At 46.5% G+C, this 26,354-nt stretch overlaps 1 protein-coding gene and 1 non-coding gene across 5 annotated transcripts in view; one reads left to right on the top strand and one right to left on the bottom strand.

The window, feature by feature from the left end:
• The window catches only part of ABAT (4-aminobutyrate aminotransferase), a 115,889-nt gene that overhangs the window by 27,073 nt on the left and 62,462 nt on the right, over positions 1-26,354 (top strand). Inside the window, exon 2 of one of the 4 annotated variants that reach the window (XM_074381627.1) lies at positions 346-452. The exons of 2 other annotated variants lie outside the window; for them this stretch is intronic. The gene's annotated coding sequence lies outside the window, so the exon portion shown is untranslated. Of the gene's footprint in view, positions 1-345; positions 453-12,604; positions 13,941-26,354 lie in introns of those variants that run through there. One more of the 4 variants, XM_010339190.3, reaches the window with a different exon arrangement.
• On the bottom strand, positions 4,919-4,980 carry LOC120367450 (U7 small nuclear RNA). Its single transcript, XR_005581834.1, has one exon. It is a non-coding gene; the product is annotated as a U7 small nuclear RNA (small nuclear RNA).

Genomic DNA, 26,354 nt, shown 5'->3' with positions numbered 1-26,354 from the left:
ACCAGGTGCAGTGGCTCATCCCTGTAATCCCAGCACTTTGGGAGGCCAAGGCGGGCAGATCACCTGAAGTCAGGAGTTCAAGACCAGCCTGGCCAACATGGCAAAACTCCATCTCTACAAAAATACAAAAATTAGCCAGGCATGATGGCAGGTGCCTGTAATCCCAACTACTCAGGAGGCTGAGGCAGGAGAATCACTTGGACCTGGGAATCAGAGGTTGCGGTGAGCCGAGATCATGCCATTGCACTCCAGCCTGGGCAACTAAGGGAGACTCCATCTCAAAAACAAACAAACAAACAAACAAACAAACAAATAAATAAAACAGGGCCTCATTCTGTCACCCAGGCTGGAATGCAGTGATGTGATCTTGGCTCCTGGGCTCCTCAGCAACCTTGGCCTCCTGGGCTTACACCATCCTCCCACGCCATCCTCCTGAGTAGCTGGGACTACAGGTATGTATGAACATGCCTGGCTAATTTTTTTTTTGATATTTTTTGTAGAGACAGGGTTTTGCCATGTTGCCCAGACTGGTGCAGTAAATCAATCTTTCTTTTTTTTTTCTTTCTTTCTTTCTTTCTTTCTTTCTTTCTTTCTTTCTTTCTCTTTCTTTCTTTCTCTTTCTTTCTTTCTCTTTCTTTCTTTCTCTTTCTTCCTTTCTTTTTCTGTTTCTTTCTTTCTTTCTTTCTTTCTTTCTTGTCTTTCCTGTTTTCTTTTTTCCTTGAGATGGGGCCTCACTCTGTCACCTAGGCTGAAGTACAGTGGCACGATCACAGTTGACTGCAACCCCAACCTCCTGCGCTCAGGTGATTCTCCCACCTCGGCCTTCCAAGTAGCTAGGATCATAGGGGTGTGCCACCTGGCTAATTTTTATACTTTTTGGTAATTTTTGTAGAGACAGAGTTTCACCATGTTGCCCAGGCTGGCCTCAAACTCCTAGACTCAAGTGACCCACCCACCTCTGCCTCCCAAAGCACTGTGCCTCAGTTTTTCCTTTTGTGTAATTAAAATACTGATGGTCGCTGCATGATTCCACAAATCTCAATGATTAGTAGTCATGGAGCTGTGTAATCAGGGATCCTGCATCATCCCGGCGATGCTGGGGAGACCGAAGTAAAATAGGGAATACCTGTTAGGCAGGGAGGGGGAGAGGAGGGGCGAAGGAAGGCAGGGGTGCAATTGCAAATCAGACAGCCAAGACCTGAGGAAGGCAGGTCAGGAGCCCCGGGGTCTCTGTGGAGGAGATTTTTGGGCAGTGGAAAGGGCAGGAGCAGGCTCTTGGGACAGGCTCAAGCATGAGGGCACCCGTGTGGCAGCGCAAGGGTCGGTGGCAGGGAGGTGAAAGACGTGGAGGTGGAGGGGGACCTGCAGCCCTCCTGGAGGCCACTCTGGTGGCATTGGCTGTCACTCGGATGGAGGTATATTGGCTCATTCTCAAACTGCTGTAAAGCAATACCTGAGACTGGATCATTTATAAAGAAAAGAGGTTTAATTAGCTCATGGTTCTGCAGGCTGTACAGAAACATAGCAGCTTCTGCTTGTGGAGAGACTTCAGGAAACTTACAGTCATGGCGGGAGGTGAAGGGGGAGCAGGCATCTTCCATGACCAAAGCAGGAGGAAGAAAGAGAGCAGAGAGGAGCTGCACTCTGGGTTGTTGTTGTTCTTGTTGTTGTTGTTGTTGTTGTTTTTGGTCTGTCACTCAGGCTGGAGTGCAGTGGTGCAATCTCAGCTCACTGCAACCTCCACCTCCTGGGTTCAAGCAATTCTCCTGCCTCAGCCTCCCAAGTAGCTGGGATTACAGGCACGCGCCACCACAGCCAGCTAATTTTTGTATTTTTAGTAGAGATGGGGTTTCACCCTGTTGGCCAGGCTGGTCTCGAGCTCCCAATCTCAGGTGACCTACCCGCCTCCACCTTCCAAAGTGCTAGGATTACAGGCATGAGCCACCGCACCTGGCCACACTCTTTTAAACAACCGGATTTCATGAGAACTCTATCACAAGAACAGCACTAAAGGGATGGCACTATTCATGAGAAGCCCGCCCCCATGATCCAGTCACCTCCCACCAGGTCCCTCCTCCAACATTGGAGATTACATTTCAACATGAGATTTGTGTGGGGACATGGATCCAAACCATATCCGGGGGCCGTTGCAGGGTGTTGACCAGAGCGGGGACTGGTGTGACCTGACCTAACTTTGGCAAAAGACCACTCTGGCTCCTGTGTTGATTGCACACAGAATGCAGCCAATGACAGGAGCAGGTTGATGTTTCAGACACCACGGCCGGAACCTGGGGGCTTGGATCACAGGGGAGATGACAGAGGCAGGAGAAGTGGGCAGACTCCGGATCTGTTTTCAAGGTGGAGCCAGCAGGATGTACTGGACTAGGTGTGATGCACCAGAGGGTGCCAGGAACATGCAGCGGCTTAGAGAGCCCCTTGCAGGCCCCGGGACCCAGGCAGAGTTAAAGAACACCTCTCTGTTGTCAATGCATTGTTTTTATGGGTATCTTGTATTTATAGGGAGGGATACTGGCTTTCTAGATACAATAATGACATAAAAGTTTCCACTTAAATTACTGGTGTTAAGGGCCGGGCATAGTGGTTCACGCCTGTAATCCCAACACTTTGGGAGGCCAAGACGGGTGGATCACCTGAGGTCAGGAGTTCAAGACCAGCCTGGCCAACATGGTGAAACCTCCGTCTCTACTAAAAATACAAAAAATTACCTGGGCATGACAATGGACGCCTGTAGTTCCAGCTACTTGGGAGGCTGAGGCAGGAGAATTGCTTCAACCTGGGAGGCAGAGGTTGCAGTGAGCCAAAATCGTGCCATTGATCTCCAGCCTGGGTGACAGAGCAATACTCTGTCTCAAAAAAATTTTTACTGCTGTTAAAAAGCAAGATATTGATTTGCAGTAGCTTTGAAGGTCAAAAAAAAGGCAAGATAATTTCAAGCAAATGTCTTACAAATGTTGGTAAATAATAGAACATTTAGGTGGGCAGCAAATGCTGACTTTGGAAAAGCATGCTCTTTGTGTGTTGCTGACATGTTAGCAGAAAAAGAAGGTGGTGTCTGAGGGCAAAAGTAGCTTGGGTGTGTGTGTGTTCTCTAAAAACTGAACTCTGCTTGAAATTAAGTGAAACGGATCACGAGTTTGTTATTAGGAAGATAGAAAAGACCTATAGTTTGAAGGCTTGGAATGTCTACATGAGGGACACACTGTTTCTGTAAAGGGCCAGACGATAAATATTTTGGCATGTGGTCCATGTCGTTTCTGTCACCACTACTCAACTCTGCCATGGTAGCGCAAAGCAGCCATGAATGAATGGGTGTGGCTGTGTTTCAGTAAAGCTTTATTTTAAAAATTCAGGCCACAACCATAGTTGTGAATCCTTAGCCTAGAGTCTGCATCGCAAGGCACAGAGCCTCAAGAACATCCTCTGTCCTGGCCTTCCAGAAATTTGAGACTTCTTAACCCCGAGCTTTCCTTTCTTCCACTACCTTGGGTTGAGTTGAGAAGCTTTCCTTTGTGTCAACTGCAAGTACACTAAACTTTCTGAATGTGCTGACCTACTTTCAACTTTAAGTATTTCCACCTGGGAACTGGAATCCAATTTGACCTGGTTTAATGCCAGAAAGCTTGTGTTCTTTTTTTTATAGTCTGTTTGGAAGCTCATCTCCTCTTTCCACACCTTTGGAAAGCAAACTGAACACAGATCAGTTTCCAAGTGCCTCTGGGGCTCTCTGTTAATGCCATGTCAAGTTACTCAATAGCTGTTTTCCTATAATTAAATGTCTGGACACATTGGACTGCCGTCCACTGAAGTTACTCTCATACCCTGGTGAAATTTCTGTGTACATGTAATTTGAGAACGCTAGAGAACGCTTTTCTCCAAACATTTGATAAAATTAATAATACAGGTTATTAATGAAGAATCGGAAACTACAAAAAGGTGGAAACCACTAGATGGCCACTCCATAGCCTTGTGTATTCAAGATGCAATGGTGTTAAACGGAAAACACATTTCTTTCCAGCCTTCCTTTATCGTGTATCAGTTTATGATTTTGTTTTTTAGTGCCTGTAAAAAATTATAGCCAGACTGTATATGAAAGTTTATGTTCTTTTTTTCTCTCTCAATACATGGCTTCAAAAATCACTTCCCTGTCTTTTTACAAGTTTTCAGTAACTGCCATATAATTAAGTTGTTGTACCACAACTTATTGGAGCAATCCTCTATTGTTGGTCATTTACCTTGTTTTTGTTTTTTGTTTGTTGGTTGGTTGGTTGGTTTGTTCGAGTGCTTTTTTTTTAAATTTTTATACAAATGGGGTCTCACTATGTTGCTGAAGCTGATCTCAAACTCCTGGGTTCAAGTGATCCTCCCACCTCAGCCTCCAAAAGAGCTGGGATTACAGGCATGAGCCACTGTGCCTGGCCTGCTCTTTAAATTCCACTGCTCTGAGCATCTCTGAGCATAAAACTATTCCTTCATGTAGTATTGCTTGCATTAGCTAAATTTCTAGAGTTGGGATTTTTTTTTTTTTTTGATGGGGGAGTGTATTAGTCTGTTTTCACGCTACTATAAAGATACTACCTGAGACTGGGTAATTTATAAACAAAAGGTTTAATTGACTCACAGTTCTACATGGCTGGGAAGGCCTCAGGAATCATGGCAGAAGGTGAAGGGAAGCAGGCACTCTCTTCACAACGTGGCCGGAGCAAGAGAGCACGCACATGCAGGGGAAACTCCCGCTTTAAAACCATCACATCTCATGAGAACTCACTAACTAGCAGGAGAACAGCATGGGGGAAATTGCCCCTATGATCCAGTTACCTCCCATCAGATCCCTCCTTTGACACATGGAGATTACAATTCAACATGAGATTTGGGTGGGGACACAGAGCCAAACCATATCAGGGGCTTTCCAGACTTTACTGGAAAGCCTGCTAGACAAATTCTAAAAGAGCTGTAACACTGAGTTGGAATTCCTTGAGGTCAAAATATTTCATATTTCTTTATGTTGTTTTCCAAATGCGCTGGATTCAGATACTCTCCAGCAGTGTCTGCTGGGAGAGAAAGAGCCAGGGGTAATGGTCTGGCTTTCAGGCCTGAGGTCAGACAGGCAGATGGCTGAACTCCCAGGCAGTCTGTTGGTCGGTGGTTGGTTTGTTGATTGGTTGTTTTTTTGTTCTGGATCTCATTTCAAAGAGAGCAGATTGACTCCACACCTAACACACATCCTCAGTTTCGCAAAGTAGTGAAGAGGGAAGTCAGATTTCATAGCCCAAATGATGCTATTCCTTGAGTATGATTGTGCACCAGCCATTTTCCCATGTTTCTTAGCAGAGCTTTGGTGCCCTTGGATGGTGAATTTGCACACAGTGAAATCGCAATAATTTGTTTTATAGTTCTGTCATTTGAGGAGTGACGTTTCTTCCAAGGCCTCAGCTCCCTCGTGTGTAAAATGGAAATAATAAAAATTCACTGGATTATTCAGTGTGCCCGTCAGGTGTGCCAGCCCCTGCGCAGTCCATCTCTGGGGCTAGCATGGAAGACATGCGTTAAAAAGGTAGTCATGTTGGGTGCAGTGGTTCATGCCTGTAATCCCAAAACCCTAAGAGGTTGAGGCAGGTGGACCACTTGAGACCAGTCTGGGCAACATGGCAAAACCCTGTCTCTACAAAAAAAATACAAAAAATTAGCCAGGCTCAGTGGCACACACCTGTAGCTGAGCCAAGAGGCTGAGATGGGAGGATCACCAGAGCCCAGAAGGTAAGGCTGCAGTGAGCTGTGATTGCACCACTGTACTCCAGCCTGGGCAACAGTGTGAGATCCTGTTTAAAAAAAAAAGGCCAGGCATGGTGGCTCATGCCTTAATCCCAGCACTTTGGGAGGCCAAGGTGGGTGGACCACTGGAGGCAATGAGTTCAAGACCAGCCTGGCCAACATGGTGAAACCCCATCTCTACTAAAAATGCATAAATTAGCGGGGCGTGGTGGTGTGTGCTTGTAATCCAGCTACTCAGGAGGCTGAGGCACTAGAATCACTTGAACCTGGGAGGCAGAGGCTGCAGTGAGCTGAGATTGCTCCATTGCACTCCAGCCTGGGTGACAGAGCAGGACCCTGCCTCAAAGCAAAAAAGATACTCAATGCAAATAAATGTGTAAGTACTAACTGTAATGAATGGAAAGAATTACACAAGGAGCTATAAGAAATGACAGCAAGGTAATTGTATTTCCATAAGAAGGTTTATAAATGCTTCTCTGAAGAGAAAACATGGAATGTTTGAAACCTGAGTGAGTCCTAGGTTTTGGTCACGGAGGAGTGAGGGCAGCAGACCGATCTGCCAGAATGGCCAGTGCAAAGGCCCTGAGGCTGCAGAGTTCTGTGCCCTCCAGGAATCAGAAGACGGGATGGGTGGGGTGCCATATCAGGACTCAGGGAACAGAGGCAGGCAGGCAGAGGTGGGTTAGGCAGAGTCCCAAATGCTCATGAAAGGCTGGGAGCCACCACGGAGCTGTGAAGTGACAGGCTAGGGGAGTGGAGGCTGGAAGATGGCTCTCTGCTTGTGCTAGTGAGCAATGCCCATGGTGATCTAGCAGAATAATGACTTTTTCGTTTGTTTGTGTTTTGAGACCAGGTCTCCCTCTGTCACCCAGGCTGGATGAAGCACAGTGGTGCAGTCGCGGTTCACTGCAGCCTCAACCTCCCAGACTCAAGCTATCCTCCCACCTCAGCATCCCTAGTAACTGGGACTACAGGCACACACTACCATGCCAGGCTAATTTTTGTTTTTCTTACTTTTAGCAGAGACAAGGTTTCACAATTATGCTGAGGTCTCCAGCTCCTGGGCTCAAATAATCCTCTCATCTCAGCCTCCCAAAATGCTGGGATTACAGGCATGAACCAATGTGCCCAGCACAGAGTTAGAGACATTTTAGGGGCAAATTCTCGTCCCTTTTCTTCCTCCCCTCCCTAATTTCACCCTCAAGCTGATGACCATGTAATTGTGGTTATGTTCAAGAAGTGAGAGCTAAAATGTGATTTACCTTGATGCCACTTTGCAAGAGGCAAGAGAGAAGCTTACATTTCTAAAACAGCAGCCACGCTGTGGAACCAAAAAGCTCACTGGACTTACACCAGTGCATCCTAGCCAGGAATGAGGAAACTTTTTTAAAACTTTATTGATTTTGTTAAGATGGGAGTCTCGCGATGTTGCCCCAGCTGATCTTGAACTCCTCAGCTCAAGCAAACCTCTAGCCTTGGCCTCCCGAAGTGCTGAGATTACAGGAGTGAGCCACCACACCCAACTGGAAGTTAGGGATATTGACAGCCCCAGGTTATCATTCCAGAACCAGTCATAAAACTCATGAAATCATCACCACCATCCCCATCTCCAAGAGAATGTAGCCAGTACTTGCATGTCATAATTCAAATCAGTGGTCAGAGTCGGCCTGAGTAGGAGGAGAATGCTGGCCCCAGTGGCCTTACTGAGATGTGAGCCCATGAAAGAATGAAGTCTGCCTTGTATTCCAACAGATAGCTGCCCTGGGGAGTGGAAACCTGAACTCCATCATTCCCTCTAATTGTCGTTCCATCTAGACAAAAGGAGCCCCTCTGGGAGAGAGAAATTAATTGTTTGGTTTATTATCAGTTCTTAAGGTCTCACACTGGTAAGAAGTTCAGAATTAGTTACATACTTTTCAACTAAAGAGACAGGGACTTGCTGTGTTGCCCAGGCTGGAGTACAGTGACATGATCATAGTTCACTGCAGCCTCAAACTCCCAGACTCAAAAGCTTCCTGCCTCAGCCTCCCACGTAACTGGGACCACAGGTTCACACCACCACATCTGGCTAATTAGTTTCTGCAGAGACAGGGATGGCAGTGATGGGGTGGCAGGGAGAGGGGGGATGGCAGGGTAAGGGGTGTCTCACTTTGTTGCCCAGGCTGGTTTTGAACTCCTGGGCTCAAGCAATCTTCCCACCTCTGCCTCCCAAAATGCTGGAATTAAAGTACGAGCCAGTGGATGTGACCAATCAACTTCTTTACGATTAAGTGCCACAAGTTAAACTCTTTTCTCAGGGGTTTAAATTTTACAGACACGTGACTGACAGATAATAGACTATTCAGCATTCATTGGCAGGCACAGGGGAAGCCAGATTGTTGCATGGGTTTTGGGCTTTGGTTCAAACTGCGGTTCCCCAGGTCAGTAGCTCTGCAATCTTGGGCATGTTCCTAAACTACCTGGGCTTTATTTTTTTCCCTCAGTAACTTATAAGAGCACCTACTCCACAAACCCAGGAAAATAAACAGCAGGTGCTCAATAAACACTGGCCAGTGTTGTTATTCAAGATTTAGACTCATTTTGGGTATATGCCAGTCCCACCTAAGCTACATTCGCCAATGAGTCATACCTGGCTACCAAGCACCTGAAATGGGGCTCATCTGAACAGAGATGCACTGTACACGTAAAACACACATCACAGCCAGGTGTGGTGGCTCCCGCCTGAAATCCCAGCACTTTGGGAGGCTGAGGTGGGCGGATCACCTGAGATCGGGAGTTCAAGACCAGTCTGACCAACATGGAGAAACCCCATCTGTACTAAAAATATAAAATTAGCTGGGCATGGTGGTGTGAGCCTGTAATCCAAGCTACTCGGGATACTCGGGAGGCTGAGGCAGGAGAATAGCTTGAACCCAGAAGGTGGAGGTTGCAGTGAGCCGAGATCACACCATTGCACTTTAGCCTGGGCAACAAGAGCAAAACTCTGTCTCAAAGGAAAAAAAAAGCATTCAATTTTGAAGATGTGGTATGCCAAGAAGGATATCAAAATATTAACATTTCACTAATTAGTTTTCTTATTAATTAGTTTGATGCTAATTTATTACATGTTGAAATGAGATTTTGAGGACATGTCAGGTTAAATAGAATTAACATTAATTTCTTAATTTTTATTTATTTTAAAATGCATTTATCTTTTTTTTTATTTTTGTCTTTTTCCCTGTGTTCTATAAGATGAAGTTCATCTGCTTCTTTTTTGATGTTACCACTAGAAATTTTTAATTGGCACATGTGACTCGCATATATTTATTTATTTTTCTTTTCTTTTTTTTTTTTTTAGACGGAGTCTCACTCTGTCACTGAGTCTGGAGTGCAGTGCAATTGGCTCACTGCAACCTCCACCTCCCAAGTTCAAGCGATTCTCCTGCCTCAGCCTCCCAAGTAGCTAGGATTACAGGTGCATGCCACCACGCCCAGCTACTTTTTGTATTTGTAGTAAAGATGGGGCTTCTCCATATTGGCCAAGCTGATCTCAAACTCCTCACCTCAAATGATCTGCCTGCCTCAGCCTCCCAAAGTGCTGGGATTACAGATGTGAGCCACCATGCCCAGCCTCTCTTTATTTTTAGTAGTACAGGTCTAAAGACGTGATTTAGAAAGCAGGAATAGTTAAGGAGTGAGAATAGCATGGACTTGGCAATCAGAAAGATACAGCGGCTTCTCAGGGTAGCAATACTCCCTGTATGCTATTAGATCAGTCAGTTAAGTTTTTGTTTTTGTTTTTGTTTTTGAGACAGTCTCACTTTGTCGCCCAGGCTGGAGCACAGTGGCGCAATCTTCGTTCACTACAACCTCTGCCTCCCCAGCTCAAGCCATCCGCCACCTCCGCCGCCTGAGGAGCTGGGCCTACAGACATGTACCGCCACTCACAGCTAATTTTTGTATGTTTGTATTTCTTTGTAGAGACCTGCTTTCGCTATGTTGCCCCAGTGGGTTTTGAATTCCTGAGCTCAAAGAATCTGCCCACGTTGGCCTCCCAAAGTGCTGGGATTACAGGCGTGAGCCACCAAACTCAGTCAGCCTTTGTGTGCCCAGTATCTGTGACATGGAAGCAAAAATCCCTAGCACAAAAGCACTGTTTTGATCAATGAGATAATATATGGAAAGTACTCAGCTTAGTCCTAGGTGCTCAAAGGAATTTATCTAAAATTTCTTTGCGCACAAATTTGAGCACAAAATAGGTGTTCAAACACAAATAAAGGTTATAGCTTTTGTTACATGTGTTAGGGATGTTCAGTATTTCAAAGGGGCCTAAGTAAACCCTGAAGACAAATGACTCACAATAACTCTCATTTGTTTAGCAAGATGGACTTTTGCATGCCATTTTTACCTCCATGTCACCGTTTGATCTTCAGAATGACTTTGGGAGGTATGGACAGGCTCTAAGAGAGGTGAGAGGCTGGGCACGCCGGCTCACATCTTTAATGCCAGCACTTTGGGAGGCAAAGTGGCAGGATCACGTGAGCCCAGGAGTTCATAACCAACCTAGGCAACGTAGCAAGACCTCATCTCTACAAAAAAAAAAAGTAAAACATTAGCCAGGCATGACAGTGCATGCCTGTAGCCTCCCAACTGCTCAGGAGACTGAAGTGGAAAGCTTGAGCTTGAACCCAGGAGGTTGAGGCCACACTGAGCTGTGGTTGCACCACTGCACTACAGCCTGGGCGACAGGGTGAGACCCTGAGAGAAGGACAAGAGAGAGAAATGAGATAGGCCCAGGAGCGAGCACCTTCACCTCTAAGCAGGAACTAGGACTAGCCCTTCTTGTGCCAACCCTCTTAGATTCTCTCAAGTTTCCAAGCCTCTAAAGTGTGTTGCTGTATTTACCTCACTCTCTGGTTAGTTGGTTTCTATAGGGGTCTTCAAAACAAGAGAGAAGACCAACATTTATTACAAGCAGCAACCAACATTAATCACTTTCCCACATCAGTACATAAAACGCCATCTCATTCTTTTCGTTGAATGCAGGTTATTTTGCGTGATGGATGTACGCGAGTTTATTTGAACCAGTTCCCACTGATGGACAATTAGGTTATTTTCCATTTATATCAATGAGACAAATTCCTTCGAGTAGAATGATGCTAGGAATAAATGGTTTGTGCACGTAGAATTTTACAGATTTTGACAAATCGCTCTTCAAGACATTTGTATGAATTTCCTCTCCTGCCAGCAATGAATGAAGTGCCAGTTCCCCTGCATCAAGAACATGGCCAAATATTTCATGATAAAAAGTCTGTGGAAAAAGCAGAGGAAAAGTGAGATGGTGGCTGGGAGGCCGTCAGGAGGTGGGGGCAGCTGTCCACGTGGGTAACTGTGGGTACCTGAACAAGGACAGAGGAAAGAGAGGGAGAGGGTGGAGCTCAGAGCTACCGTGAAAGTCAAAGTCTGTGGCGTGGCGGTGAGGGAGGATGACAGGAAGGAGGAATCAGATTTCTTGAGTTTCTGGCTTGAACAAATGAGTAGGCAATGGGTCTGTTAAGGGAGATGCTCAACATGGGAAAGGAAATAGGTGTAGTGAAGAGAAGCTGACGACTGTGAGAATATATTGCACTTGATTTGCAGGACATCCTGCTGAACCAGGGAGAGGATCTGGGGGTAGTGAATCATTTTTGGAAACCATGAATGTGCATGAGATTTCCCAGAGATGGGTAGGTGGGTGGATGGTTGGATGCATGGATGGATGGATGGATGGATGGATGGATGGATGGATGGGTGGATGGGAAGGTGGATGGATGGATAGATGGAAAATGGATAGGGAGGAAGAGAAGATGGATGGAGAGATGGAAGGAGAGAAGGATACATGGATGAATGAATAGACAAACTGGCAAAAACAGAAACCTAGACTTTATTGCCTTTAGATCGAACCATATGAAGTTACTATTTTTGGCCAGTTGCAGTGGCTCATGCCTGTAATCCCAGCACTTTGGGAGGCCAAGTTTGGGGAGCAGATCACTTGAAGTCAAGAGTTTGAGACCAGCCTGGCCAATGTGGTGAAACGCTGCTTCTACTAAAAATACAAAAATTAGCCAGGCGTGGTCACTTGCACCTGTAACCCCAGCTACTCCGGAAGCTGAAGCAAGAGAATTGCTTGAACCTGGGAGGTGGAGGTTGCAGTGAGCCACGATGGCACCACTGAACTCCAGCCTGGATGACAGAGCAAGATTCCTTCTCAAAAGAAAAAGAAAAGAAAGAAATTACATTTTTTGTTTTAAAAATTATCAAGTGCTGGCTGGGCACAGTGGCTCACACCTGTAATCCCAGCACTTAGGGAGTCTAAGGTGGGTGGATCACGAGGTCAGGAAATCGAGACCATCCTGGTCAACATGGTGAAACCCTGTCTGTAATAAAAATACAAAAATTAGCTGGCCATGGTGGCACCCGCCTGTAGTCCCAGCTACTCAGGAGGCTGAGGCAGGAGAATCACTTGAACCCGGGAGGCGGAGGTTGCAGTGAGCTGAGATCGCACCACTGCACTCCAGCCTGGTGACAGAGTGAGGCCCCATCTCAAAAAAAAAAAAAAAAAAAATTACCAAGTGCTTAATTTTATGCAGGCGGTAAATATTTTGGGGAGAAGGATATTGATGTCTGCAGTTAACTTTGAAATGCATCAAAACTAGGATGTGATAAAGCACATGTGGTACTCATGTTAATGATAGAGGCTGGTGGTGGGTATATAGGTATTTACTGTAAAATTCTTTCAGTTTCCTGTACATTGGAAAGTTTCATCAAAAATCATAGGAAATGATTTTCATTGGCAAATATTGTCAATTTCATGTAGTTTCCCTCCATCTATTTTTTATTTGGCCAAAAAGATCCTTCCAGGTTCCCAATCTGTAGCATCAACAGATCTGCTTTGTGGGGTCCCCTTTGGCCCTTGTTCTGCCCCGATTTGGGGGCTGGAGGCTGACATTTCTTCCTCTCGGAGTTCAGGTTGAATTGCCCTAACATGCTGATTCCTGCACCAAGGATGCCGGTTTCTGACTTGTAAAATTATAGATTTCCTCTGCGATTTGATCCCATTGGTTGCCTCGGCAACGGCGTAATAGCTCCACCGAGGCGCTGTCACCGTGATGTAGGACCACTGTGTCTCTCCTGCAGCCTCCATTCTGGGTGCCTCCACCCCCTTGCCGTCGTCATGGTAACTGATGAGCAGCATGTGACCGAAAGCTCTCTGCCCCGCCCCCACACTCCCTCTCCCCATCTTGTGATCATCCCCGTTTCCTCTTCTGGGGCCCCTGTGGACCCGCGTTGACCCAGCTTGGGCTAAAATGGGGGAGCTGAGTAATTGTTCCCCGTAGGTTCCTCCCCACCCACCAGAAGGGATCAGGCAGACCACAGGAGCCAGAGCAGCGCTTCTGCCCTGGGTGTCCTGGAGATGACTTGGCGCCCCTTGGAACCCGGTCATGGTTGTGGCTGCATCCGCAATAGTGCAACAGCAGAGTCCTGGGGAAGCCATTTAGAAATCTGACGCCCTGGATCTCTGCTTTGTGCCTTCAGGGGATCCTGAGCCTGTTTTTAAAAAAAATCTAGGAAGAGGCCCCTGACAGGGAAAAGGGGAGGGAGATCGCCTGTTTTACAAGGTCTGAGATGATGTGACTTATCCGTCTGGCTTAATCCGAGCTGGGCTTAAAACACCTTTTAAAAAGATGTGTATTGTATTTTTTTCTCTGTTTATCTCACTCTTTCTGCCTCTGTTCATCTTCGTTGCTGTATGAGTTGTATCCTGCCTGTTTCTGTCTGAAAACCCTTCTCTTTCTGAAGCCATCTTTCAGTCTATCACGTTCTGTTCTCCCCTCCTCCTTCACCTTCCCTCCGTCCCTCCCCTTGCACACTTGCTGGGTACCAGCTGAGTGCATCCTTTTCCCAAACCTGCTCTGCTTCCAAGGGGCCCTTTTCGGTCTCCTCCACCTGTGCCCATGTTTTGGGGACTGCCTGGAAATCCAGGGCACTCTCCTGAGGAGGGAGCTGGTGCCCAGCGGCTCCTCTTAGGATGATCGCAGCCAGCTGCATTCCTGGCCTCTGCAGAATGACATAGAGAAGGCATTTTAAGCAGGCGGGCTGAGCTTGCCACAGGACGCCGACCACCAGGCATCGTGAGTGCAAATGTATATGTGTGTGTGTGCGTGTGCACGTGTGTGTGTGCGTGCACACGTGTGCATCCTTACATTTGGATGTATCTGCTGGCATGGGGAGGTGGTGCCAGTGTCTGTTATCTGTGCTGTTGGGGTGTGCAAGTGTGTGTGCACGCACCCCTGTGCACCTGTGTACCTGTGTGCCTGACTCTCTGTGTGAAGGACACAAATGTGCCTAACAGATTTTTCAAGGATGCTTTGTGAACACAGCAGGATGAGACTCTTTAAAGTGGAGACAAAATAATGAAATGTGAATATAGAAATGATAGATAAGGAATTGCTTTTATCAGTAGGCTTGCAACAGCACAATCTGCCTGTGCCTGGTCCTAGGAAATGAAGTGAGAGTCACCTTGAAAAGGCATTCGTGTTCAAGCCCCAAAATAAATCCTTTCTCTTCATTCTAAGGACAAGAACAGCACAAACACAAACACCCCTTTCTCTTTGAAACTCAGGAGAATGGAAGGCTGGAGGCGGGGCGCTGTCACTGGGCATTTCAGGCTGAGTTTGCATTGAGAATCTCAGTTGACAGCCTGGGCGACTCACACCAAGACTAGAAGTCAGGAAGGTCTGGACAGCGCTTCTCTTCACATCCTGTGGCTGATTAGAAGTTTATTTTGAATTTTTTTCTCAGAAACAGCCTATACCCAGGAGGCAACCAGAAGAAAGCAGTTATAGAAAATGCAGTTTCATTTGCAGGACAAGATGTGGGAATCCTGACAGGCTGCCGCTGAAGATCCTGCAGTTGTGTGCAGGCTGGCAGCCAGCCCGCTGCCGGAGGAAGGGGGCCCTTTGTGCTTTGTGTGCCCCCGGGGTATTTGGGAAACTTGGCAACCAGTTGTTCCAAGTGAACCCTGACTCTGCAGTAGGCACTGGCCTGGGCACCCTGGTAGAGAGGACAGAGCCAGAGAAAAGGACTGGCCTCAGGAAGTTTCCAGTTCAAGTAGGAATAGACCCAGTGACATGGTACTCTCACACTCAGAGACGTTCCTGCTGCCTGCATTTCCTGCAGGCTGCCATCCTCCTTCCCCTTCCCTGGCCTCTGTCTGCCACGGCCACCCTTGTCTACCTGCCACGCTCTAATCATCATAAAACATCCCCTGTCACTGCTTTCTGGAAATCTTTAACTTCCACCTAAGAACAGGTAATGCTATATGCCCTCCTCTACCTGCTGAAATCACTTTGAGCCTCTGACATCACGTAACCAACCAGCCTCTTTCCCCACTTTACCCGTGAGCTGCACTTTATTTTGCAAGGACATAAAGAAAACTATTCATGCAACTACATGCAAAATGACAGGCCGGGCTTCTTAAAATGCCAATGTCTTAAAAGGCAAAAGGGCTGAGAAATAGTTCCAGGTTAAAAGAGATTAAAGAACCATAAGCGCAAATGCAATGTTTGATCCTAGGATGAAGCCTGGATCAGGGGAAGAAAACGCATTTGTGGGCTGGGCTCAGTGGCTCATTACCTGTAATCCCAGTATTTTGGGAGGCCGAGGGAGGAGGATCACTTGAGGTCAAGAGTTAGAGACTAGCCTCAGGAATATAGCGAGACCCCTTATCTACAAAAAATAAATATAAAAATAAACTAGCTGGACATAGTGGTGTGTGCCTGTGGTCCCCAGCTACTCAGGAGGCTGAGGCAAGAGGATCACCTGAGCCCAGGAATTTGAGGCTGCAGTGAGCCATAAGCCGTGATCATGCCACTGCACTCCAGCCTAGGTAATAGAGACCCTGTCTCTGAAAAGAAAATTATAAAGATGTTTAAGGGATAAGTAGAAATATCTGATATTAGATAATACTATTTTCGTGTCATGAGTATGCCGGTAATAAATAAATAAAGATAATTGTATTTTGTTTATGATACACTTCATGAGAGTAATTTAGTATCTCACGACATTTGTACTGAGGTTACCCAGGAGATTGCCCTTGTTCTTCAGAAGATAGACAGATAATAGAGTGGGTACGAATGTGGCAAAATGTTAACAGTTTCTAGGATTACAGGTGGTTGTGAAACTTACCTTCAGAACTTTTACGTGGGTTTGAAGATTTTTCAGTGTCCAACTGGACACTCTGCTTAGCTTTGTGCGTGGATTATCTCATTTCATCCTCAGAGCAGCTTGGGGGTGGGAGAGCTCTATCACACCCATTTCCAGTGGAGAAAACAGAGGCAGAGCCAGATGTAAGCCCAAGTCACGTTATGCCTCCACCTCGCGTTTTGTGAAATTTAGTACTAAAGATACAACATGACTGTATGATGTTGGGCAATTCACTTAACCTCTCTGTGCTCTGTTTCCTTTTTTTTTTTTTCTTTTCTGAGACTGGATAATCATAATATCAACAGGTTGTTCTGAAGCTTACAGGGATTATGATTTATAAAGAACTTAGAACAGGATTTGGCCTAAAGTAGGTGATCAGCAAATGTCTGCTGTTGCTGCTGCTAATTGTATTTGTTACTACAATTGTGATCCCAGCACCCTTGGTTTGGCCAGTGATGGGCAAACCTGGAAGGTTTTTCTTCTTCTGTACCCAGGGCCTGCTTTGTGGGTTTGTGACCTATGTGGTTATACATACCCACATGTCACTGGCTTGCAATTTGTAACCATTTTCCAACAAGGAGCTTGAAATAGTCATTTTATGCACTGGGTCCCACAAATCATGTAGCCAGCCCTGTCTGCATTCTCTTTTTATTGGATCCCATGGAGAGCCAGCCTGGGTGACAAAGCAAGACTCCATCTTGGAAAAAAAAAAAATGAAGCAGAACAAATGCCCAACCCAGCAACTGATACATGGCAGGTGTGCCCTTAATCCCTGCATTCTTAGTGGGATCAGTATTCCCAAGAGGATGAACATTGATTTATGGGGAAGTAAGGAAATCTTACTGTTTATGAATAAAGTACAGATATAAAATACAATATATAAGCAGATATTATCTGTGGAAGTAAAATTTCAGGGGGGACGTAGCTAATAAAGAATCTTTAGGAGAATGACAGTGAAAAAACCTTTGAGAAACGTTGCGTTGCTCAGACGGATGGAACTCGGAGGTTGCTTTTCAGTTCAGTTTTTGGTTGTCAGAATTTATGGCTGAAACTCCATGATTGAATTCAACAAGTGTTTTTGAGCACCTGCGATAGCCAGGCACCATTCTGGACCCTGGAAATGGAGGGCAGACACTGGGTGCATGCTTTCCAGTGCTGGTCTCTGAGGTCCCCTGAACCAGCTCTGCCTCTGGGAAGGTAACCCCTAAATGGCAGCCTTCAGAGATCTCAGTTTGAGGGCAGGGTTTTAGAGGCCTCCTCACGTCACCCTGAACAATAAGAATAGACGTATTTGCCTCCCAGGAGTAGATGAGATGGTGTATGTGAAACTTGGACATGGTTGGCATTCATTCATAAAATCAGAGCAGATACCTACACACCCAGGCGTAAGTGAAAGATATTTGGAATTACAGAAAAGTTATGGTCTTTGCAAGTAAATGTAGGAATGCTGCCAGGCACAGAGCGTGCCTCCAGTCAGCAACAAAGTGTTTCCAAGTCTGGAGCTGCGAGGTCCTTGAAGGAGATATAAATGTTTCCCTTGTTGTACTCTGATTTTTGCGTACTTAGCAGTTTCTGGAGTCCGTGAAAGTGGTTTGTTTTCTCTGAACAGGAAGTGCGTTTCCTTCAATCACGCCGACCTGATTTGTTTGTTGCTTGTCAGGCCTCCCCATGGGAACACAAGGTCCCATGGAACTCAGCAGGATGTATCCTTGTTTACCAAGGTATCTCCGGGGCTCAGCACAGGTGTACAGAAAGCATTTGTTGAACTGAACAAACAGATTTTACAAGCGGGACCTTCTGTGGCATTGGCCTGGGTACCTACTTCAGTGTGGGTGCAAGCATCCATCTTTCACTCCTCCTCCCTTGTAGGATCAGAAATCCAAAATGAGCTTATCTTCTTGCAGATGTTTGTTTCCATGTTATTTCCTACCTTCAGAACAAAGGCTATCTTTGTCTCACATTGAGTGCTTGGATTTGAAGCCCTGTCTGTTCATCTTTCTCGCCCGTTTTTCCACACACTGAGTAACTACCTGCCTGCTGGCAATGATGTGTTCATGCTCCCTGCGTTCCTGACTGAGGTGGGCAGGGAGGACTCTGTTGGAGACAAGGGCATGAGATCGAAAGAGGTTGAGCAGACCAGCTTCTGTCTCATGAAACCTAGGTGTTCAGGCTGGTAGTAGGACCACTGCATGTGCCAATAGTCTTTTGCAGCTCATCAGGCCATAGAAGAAATGCCTTGACCAAGTTCAAGTCCCGCCTGGGAAACATAGTGAGAACTTGTCTCTGTCTAAAAAAAGAATACGAAAGACGAAGAGGAAGAAGAAACGGAGGGGGAGGAAGACGAAAAAGGAGAAGGAGGGCAGAAGAAAGAAGAAAACAAGAAATCATTGTTCACAATTTGTATTTATTCATTTATTTATTTTTGAGCTGTAATCTTGCTCTGTCGCCCAGGCTGGAGTGTAGTGGCACAATCTCAGCTCACTGCAACCTTCACCTCCCAGGTTCAAGCAATTCTCCTGCCTCAGCCTCCCTGTAGCTGGGACTACAGGTACCTGCCCAGCTAATTTTTGTATTTTTAGTAGAGTCGAGGTTTCACCATGTTGGCCAGACTGGTCTTGAACTCCCGACCTCAAGTGATCTGCCCTTCTCAGCCTACCAAAGTGCTGGGATTACAGACATAAGCCATCGCACCCAGCCAAAATGCACAATTTTAAAGAGCTCTTTGGAAACAGAAAATGGCCTGCAGCTGGCATCTCTTCGACATCCTGTGTACTTTCTTCAGTTGACGCTAAGTCAGTTGAGTGCCTTGTGACCTCACGGATAAGTTTCATTCTTCCCATTTTACAGATGCAGAAACGAAGGCCCTAAAGAGTTCAGCAACTTGTCTAGATAATATGCATGACCCAGCCACACATTAGACCCCATTTCTGGCTCATGTTACTTTCCCAGCATCATTCTCAGTCTTTCTTAGGGGTGGACACTCCCCTGTTTCCAAGAAAATATGCCTGTCTCCCTATACAAGTCACTGATGATTTTATGATGCCCAAGAGGCAGCTTATAGGAAGTTATGCAGCGGGGGCAGGCTGGGGCCTGTGCTGAGGGGAAAGTCAGCAGGGCTGTTGCGGCTGAAGGTGGAGGAGAAATCTGATGTCAGATAAAGCCTCTGTCCCTGTGCCACCGCCCCTGAATGGGGCCCTGTCAGCCCCATCTGCAGAGGCCCAGGGCTCCGGCTTTATGGGTTGCCATGGCGACCCCTGGCCTTGACAACCGAAGTGCACTTGGCTGAGTGTGTCTTTGTGTCCCGTCGAGTCTGCAGAGAGGCAGCTGCTGGGGCTGCAGACGAGAAAGGAATGTCCCTAGCGTCTGCCAGCACTTTTGTCTTGGTCCCGAGGGCAGATAGGAAAATGAGAGGTGGGGCCTTCTCTAGAGCGATCTGGGGGGTCCATTTCTAGCCAATGATGCAGGCAAAGGGTGTTATGTTCGCAGGGCCTGAAAGCAGCAGAGTGGAACGGTGAGTCGGACACCATCTTCGCAGGCTGCTGACTGAGCGTTTACTGCTTATCCAGTGATTGTTTGCAGCCAGGCACTGCTCTGGGGCTGGGGAAGCAGCAAGGACCTCTGCCAGCTCACAGAACAGTTTCAATTGCTAGTACTCCCATTTTACAGATCAGGAAACTGGGGCACAGAGAGGTTACGTAATGTGCCTGAGGTTATACGGCAGGTCAGTGAGGGGCCAGGGATGGCTAGTCTGGGAGTAAGATCATTTTGAAGGATGCAAGACTGGGGAGATGCCAGAAAGAAGCGGTTTCACATCTGGCGCCTCGTGCTCCGTCTCCACAAGCGGCCACCACAGGCTGCTTTGTCCCTGTATCCCTGGGTTGTCTGACCTCCGATTCCAGGGATTTGAGCATCATGCAGACCTGTCATCATATGCAGGGCCCACCATCTACCCTTTATGGTAATTAACAATAGTTCTCGGCCTCCAAGCCTCCAGAGATCCCCCAGTGCCCAGGTCACACCTGTGAGACTCAGATTTACTTGGTCTGGGTGCGGCTTTGACACAAGTATAAGCTTCCGGTAAGCGAGCGTCAGGTGCAGACTAGAAATGTCTGTCTTTTAAACTCTAAGACCTTGAACAAGCCTTTTAGGCTTCTGAACCGGTTATAGAAGGCCAATCCTGCAGATGACCCAAATGGCATATGGAAGGTCTATTGCATGTAGTAGGTGAACAATAAATAAATAAATAGGAGCTGGTACTTCTGCTACAATTATTCTTTCTCCAGAGCAAATTGGAAGACTTTGTTTCCACTTTCCCCTGAATTCCTCTCACTTGAGGGATTTAAACACTGGACTCAGCCTCTTAGCTCATCTCGCCCCTTCCCCAAAGGCACCACCAGGCAGATGAAGGAAGCAGAGAGAGCTAATTAGCATTTTAATCGAAAGAAAGGGGAAGAGGAGGGGGTGGGACTGACAAGCTCACTTTCTGGCTAAACCAGGGTTTTGACTTGTTTTGACTGAGACGCCCTGTAAGGAATAGAACTTACTTCAGGCTCACCGCACGGCTGAAACAGAAATTACCAGCATTTGTTACGTACCGTGACAATTCCTATTCTGTTTGATTTCCTGATTGATTTAAATTTCTCTTTCACTTCTGATCATGTCAAGGAGAAGGTCCCCATCTGATGCCAGCCTGCCTTTGACACCTGTCTGCTCTCTGCCAGTCTCTAGGGAAAGGAGAGGGCCAGGCCCGGGGCTGTAGCCTTGGACAGTCAACTCTGTCCAGCTTTTAATTGAATGACTTGCTTTGATTTTATTATGTTCTTTTCCCAGTTGCCTTTGTAGCAAATACAGCTTGAGGGGGGAAGGTAGCAATTAGGTTTTTTAAAATTTGTTATATTTTTCTTTGTAAGGACAGGGTTTCACCATGTTGACCAGGCTGATCTCTTATGCCTGACCTCAGCTGATCCACCAGCGTCAGCCTTCCAAAATTCTGAGATTACAGGCTTGAGCCACCGCACCCAGCCAGAATGTAACAATTCGAAAGGATTCTAGAAAAATTACTTTTTTTTTTTTTTTCTGAGACAGTTTCACTCGTTGCCCAAGCCGGAATGCAATGGTGCGATCTCAGCTTACTGTAACCTCCGCCTCCCGGGTTTAAGCGATTCTCCTGCCTCAGCCTCCCAGGTAGCTGGGATTACAGTGCCCAGCTAAGTTTTTGTATTTTTAGTAGAGGGTTTCACCATGTTAGCCGGGCTTGTCTCGAACTCCTAACCTCACATGATCCGTCCACCTTAGCCTCCCAAAGTGCTGGGATTATAGGCATGAGCCACCACAGCTGGCCAAATTACTTTTTTAAATTGAAAAAGCAAGTTGAGGCGAGGCGTGGTGGCTCACGCCTATAATCCCAGCACTTTGGGAGGCCGAGGTGGGTGGATCACGAGGTCAAGAGATCGAGACCATCCTGGTCAACATGGTGAAACCCCGTCTCTACTAAAAATACAAAAATTAGCTGGGCATGGTGGCACACGCCTGTAGTCCCAGCTACTTGGGAGGCTGAGGCAGGAGAATTGCCTGAACCCAGGAGGCGGAGGTTGCGGTGAGCCGAGATCACGCCATTGCACTCCAGCCTGGGTAACAAGAGCGAAACTCCATCTCAAAAAAAAAAAAGAAAGAAAGAAAAAGAAAGTTGATTTCAAGAAAAATATCGGCTGGGCACAGTGGCTCATGCCTGTAATCCCAGCACTTTGGGAGGCCGAGGCAGGCAGATCACAAGGTCAGGAGTTCAAGAACAGCCTAACCAACATGGAGAAACCCGTCTCTGCTAAAAATACAACAAATTAGCTGGGCTTGGTGGCGCATGCCTGTATCCCAGCTACTCGGGAGACAAAGGCAGGAGAATCGCTTGAACCCTGGAGGTGGAGGTTGCGGTGAGCCGAGATCACGCCATTGCACTCCATCCTAGGCAACAAGAGCAAAACTGGTCCTCAAAAAGAAAAAGAAAGAAAAATATTAAGTAAACGCAAGTCATATGAGAATTAAGAGCTCAAGGGAAAGGTAGTGTGCTGTGTTAAGAACTGAGATTCGGGAAATGCATGGGGGAGATTCGGGGTCTCAGAGACGAGGAGGGCCAGCCCCCAGCCTGCTGTCACTTCAGATTTTCGGATTTCTCCAACCTCCTTGGTCACAAGTTCAGGGCATGCCAGTCCTCTGACAGCACCTCTCTTCTCAACCAGGAATCCTTCATCCGCTTCTTTCCCCAGATGTGCTCATCCAGGGTCCAGCAGATTGCAAAGGGCCTGGTAGAATAAAACAGGGACATACTAATGCCACTTCCAGGTAGACATAAGGCTTGGAGAAATTTTTGTGGCAAATTCTCAGTAATATGGAACTCTTAGCACGCTTTCCAGGTGATTTATCAGAGTCCTAACAGGCCTTAGATATAATCTCATCCAGCCCGGGGCGGTGGCTCACGCCTGTCATCCCAGCACTTTGGGAGGCCAAGGCAACTGGATCACTTGAGGTCAGGAGTTCAAGACCAGCCTGGCCAACATGGTGAAACCCCATCTCTACAAACAAAAATTAGCCACGTGTGGTGGCACACACCTGTAATGCCAGCTACTCAGGAAGCTGAGGCAGGAGAATCCCTTGAACCCGGGAGGGAGAGGTTGCAGTGAGCCAAGATCACACAACTGCACTCCAGCCTGGGCAACAGAGTGAGACCCTATCTCTCACAAAAGGAAAAAAAGAATAAGAGCAAGAGAGGAAGCCGAGAGTCCATTTAGGATATCATTGCCTTCATCCAGGAGAAAGATGATGGCAAGTTGGACCAGAGCGTGTTGGATACTTGCCCTCAAGCAAGAATACAGTAGAACTGGGCACCCAGCTCTCTTCTGTCACCACTGATGCTTCGGGCATCTGTACCGAGAAAGAGAGCCTTCCCTTGTGGCCAGCCTGTATCTGGGGTTTCCAGTGCAAGTCTGCAGGGAAAGTCTGCCTATCTCTGGAGCCTCTTTCCTTGGTGACTTTAAAAATCTCCAGGAATCTCAGACCATAGGATTCTACATCTTCAGCAGAAAGTATAAGACAGGAGCAAGTCAGAGACAGAGTAAACGCAAATGACTTGTGTGCCTGTGATTTTCCAGGATGTGTTCATCCATTATCCCTAATTCCCAGTGCAACCCTGCAGTGAGAGAGCTTCACTATCTCCCAGCTACAGATCGAGAAACTGAGGCTCAGAGTGCTTTTGTAAGTTTCACTGTGTTATGCAAGTACGTAAAATAGGGTAGTGGTTTGTATCCAAGCTTTATATTCTTTTCTTTTTCTTTTGGAGGGGGGGTTGGGATTCAAGTGATTTTCCTGTCTCAGCCTTCCCAGTAGCTGGGATTATAGGTGCACGCCACCACACCCAGTGAAGTTTTGTATTTTTAGTAGAGACAGGGTTTCGCCATTTTGGCCAGCCTGGTCGTGAACTCCTGACGTCAGGTGATCCACCTGCCTCAGCCTCCCAGAGTGCTGAGATTATAGGCCTGAGCCACCGCGCTTAGCCCCAAGCTTTATGTTCTGACGGCCAGGCTCAGATGCCACCTCCATGTACAATGCACATAATTATCTATTATGTACTAGATAATAGATAATCCTAATTATCTATTATGGTGCACATAACAGACATCACTAACCTGTGACATTTTTTTCCCCCTGAAAACCTAAAAGAGTGCTTCCTACTAACAGGTCAAAAAAAATAATGAAAAATAAAAAATAAATTAAGTAAACCTTAAAGAGGCTGTAAAATCTTTTTGTTCCCTACTCCAAATAGGCAATTCTCATTGACCAGCACTGCCGCATGTCCTAACATTTATTTGCCATTTCAGTACTGCACAGAAAATTAGTTTCTCTTGGCCAGGCACCGTGGTTCACACCTGTAATCCCAGCACTTTGGGAGGCCAAGGTGGGAGGATTGCCAGGAGTTCGAGATCAGCCTGGGCAACAGGTGAAACCCCCACCTCTCCAAAAAAGCAATATAAAAATTAGCGAGGTGTGGTGGCATGTGCCTATAGTCCCAGCTACTCGGTAGGCTGAGGCAGAAGGATTACTTGAGCCTGGGAGGCAGAGGTTGCTGAGATAGCACCACTGCACTCCAGCTTGGGTGATAGAGCCAGACCTTGTCTCAGGGGAAAAAAAAGTGACAAGCTTGGGGTCACACAGCCTGTAGCAGGTGGAAATTTAAGAATAAGTCTGGGCCGGGCGCGGTGGCTCAAGCCTGTAATCCCAGCACTTTGGGAGGCCGAGGCGGGTGGATCACGAGGTCAAGAGATCGAGACCATCCTGGTCAACATGGTGAAACCCCGTCTTTACTAAAAATACAAAAAATTAGCTGGGCATGGTGGCGCGTGCCTGTAGTCCCAGCTACTCAGGACGCTGAGGCAGGAGAATTGCCTGAACCCAGGAGGCGGAGGTTGCGGTGAGCCGAGATCGCGCCATTGCACTCCAGCCTGGGTAACAAGAGCGAAACTCTGTCTCAAAAAAAAAAAAAAAAAAAAAAGAATAAGTCTGTGTGATCAGAGAGTGCCATTACTCTACACACACTCCTTTGGTCCTCTCTCTTCCCATGTACAAAAGAGAGCCAACTCCATAATCTCTTTTTCATTTTTAAGGTAAGCATAACATATAACCTTTTTAAGTGAACAATTTGGAGCCTTTTAGAATACTCACAATGCTATGCAGCCACCACCACTATCTAATTCCAGATCTTTTTCATCACCCAAGAGACCCCCATACCCATTAACCAGTCACCTCTTATTCCCCCCAGGCTCCTGGCAACCACTAATTTTTGTCTATCTTTATGGATTTACCTACTCTTGAAGGTTTCTGTAAATGGATTCATAGAATATGGGGCCTTTTACGGCTGCATTTACTCATATAGCACAAAAAATATTTTGGGAGTTACCCATGTTGTAACGTGTGTCAGAACTTCATTCCTTTTTATGACTGAATAATACAGCATTGTAAGGGTAGACCACAGTTTGTTTATCCATTCATCTGTTGATGGGCATCTGGGTTGTTTCCACCTTTTGGCAGTTATGAATAATGCGGCTCTGAAATTGCTCATATGTGTATTTGTTTGAGTCTCTGTTTTCAATTCTTTGGGTTGATGCAAAAGTCATTTACTTTTGCACCAACCTAATACCTGAGAGTGGAATTGCTGGGTCATATAGCAGTAATTCTATGCTTAACTTTTTGAGGAACTTGTAATTCTTAAAAGGCCATGCCAACTCTAGGACTGAGGGTTTAGGAGCTAATCCCTGCCTTCTCACTCTTCATCAGCTCCCACCCCAGTGGGTGCCCTCTGACATACCTGCCTGAGAACCCTCTCCCCAACTCAGTGACCCCAGTTTTGAGACGGAGTCTCGCTCCGTCACCCAGGCTGGAGTGTAGTGGCTTGATCTCAGCTCCTTGCAACCTCCACCTCCTGGGTTCAAGAGATTCTTCTGCCTTAGCCTTCCAAGTAGCTGAAACTACAGGGGTGCAGCACCATGCCCAGCTGATTTTTGTATTTTTGTGGAGACGGGGTTCCACCATGTTGGCCAGGCTGGTCTCGAACTCCTGGCCTCAGGTGATCCACCTGCATCAGCCTCCCAAAGTGCTGGGATTACAGGTGTGAGGTACCACATTCAGTCTGGATCTCATTTTTTCGTGGCTGAATAGTACTCCATTGTGTGTATGAACTACATTTTCTTCATTCATCTGTTGTTGGACATTCAGGTTGCTTCCAAATCTTAGGTCTTGTAAACAGTGCTGCAACAAACACAGAAATGCAGTTATCTCTTCCATATACAGGTACTGATTTCCTTTCTTTTGTGCATTTGCCCAGCAGTGGGATTGCTGGATCATACAGTAGCTCAGTTTTTAGTTTTTTGAGGAACCTCTAACTGTTCTCCATAGTGATTGTGCTCATTTATATTCCCACTAACAATTTACAAGAGTTTCCTTTGCTCCACATCCTTGCCAGCGTTTGTTATTTCCTGGTTGTGGGATGTAAGCCATTTTCACTGGGGTGAGATGATAGTTCTTTGTAGTTTTGATTTGCCTCCTCTGACAATCAGTGATGTTGAGCACCTTTTCTTATGCTTATTTGCCATTTGTGTGTCTTCTTTTGAGAAATGTCTATTCAAATCTTTTGTCCATTTTTTTAATCAAATTATGAGATTTTTTTCTGTAGAGTTATTGGAGCTCCTTTGTATATTCAGGTTATTAATCCCCTGTCAGGGGGGTAGTTTGTAAATATTTTCTCTTGTTCTGTGGGCTGCCTCTTCACTTTGTTGATTGTATCCCTTGCTGGAGCA

This window comes from Saimiri boliviensis, chromosome 12 (assembly GCF_048565385.1).
Source record: "Saimiri boliviensis isolate mSaiBol1 chromosome 12, mSaiBol1.pri, whole genome shotgun sequence".
Classification (NCBI taxonomy): Eukaryota; Metazoa; Chordata; class Mammalia; order Primates; family Cebidae; genus Saimiri; species Saimiri boliviensis.
Note: the sequence above shows the minus strand (reverse complement) of the source record. Positions and strands in the feature narration are given on the sequence as shown.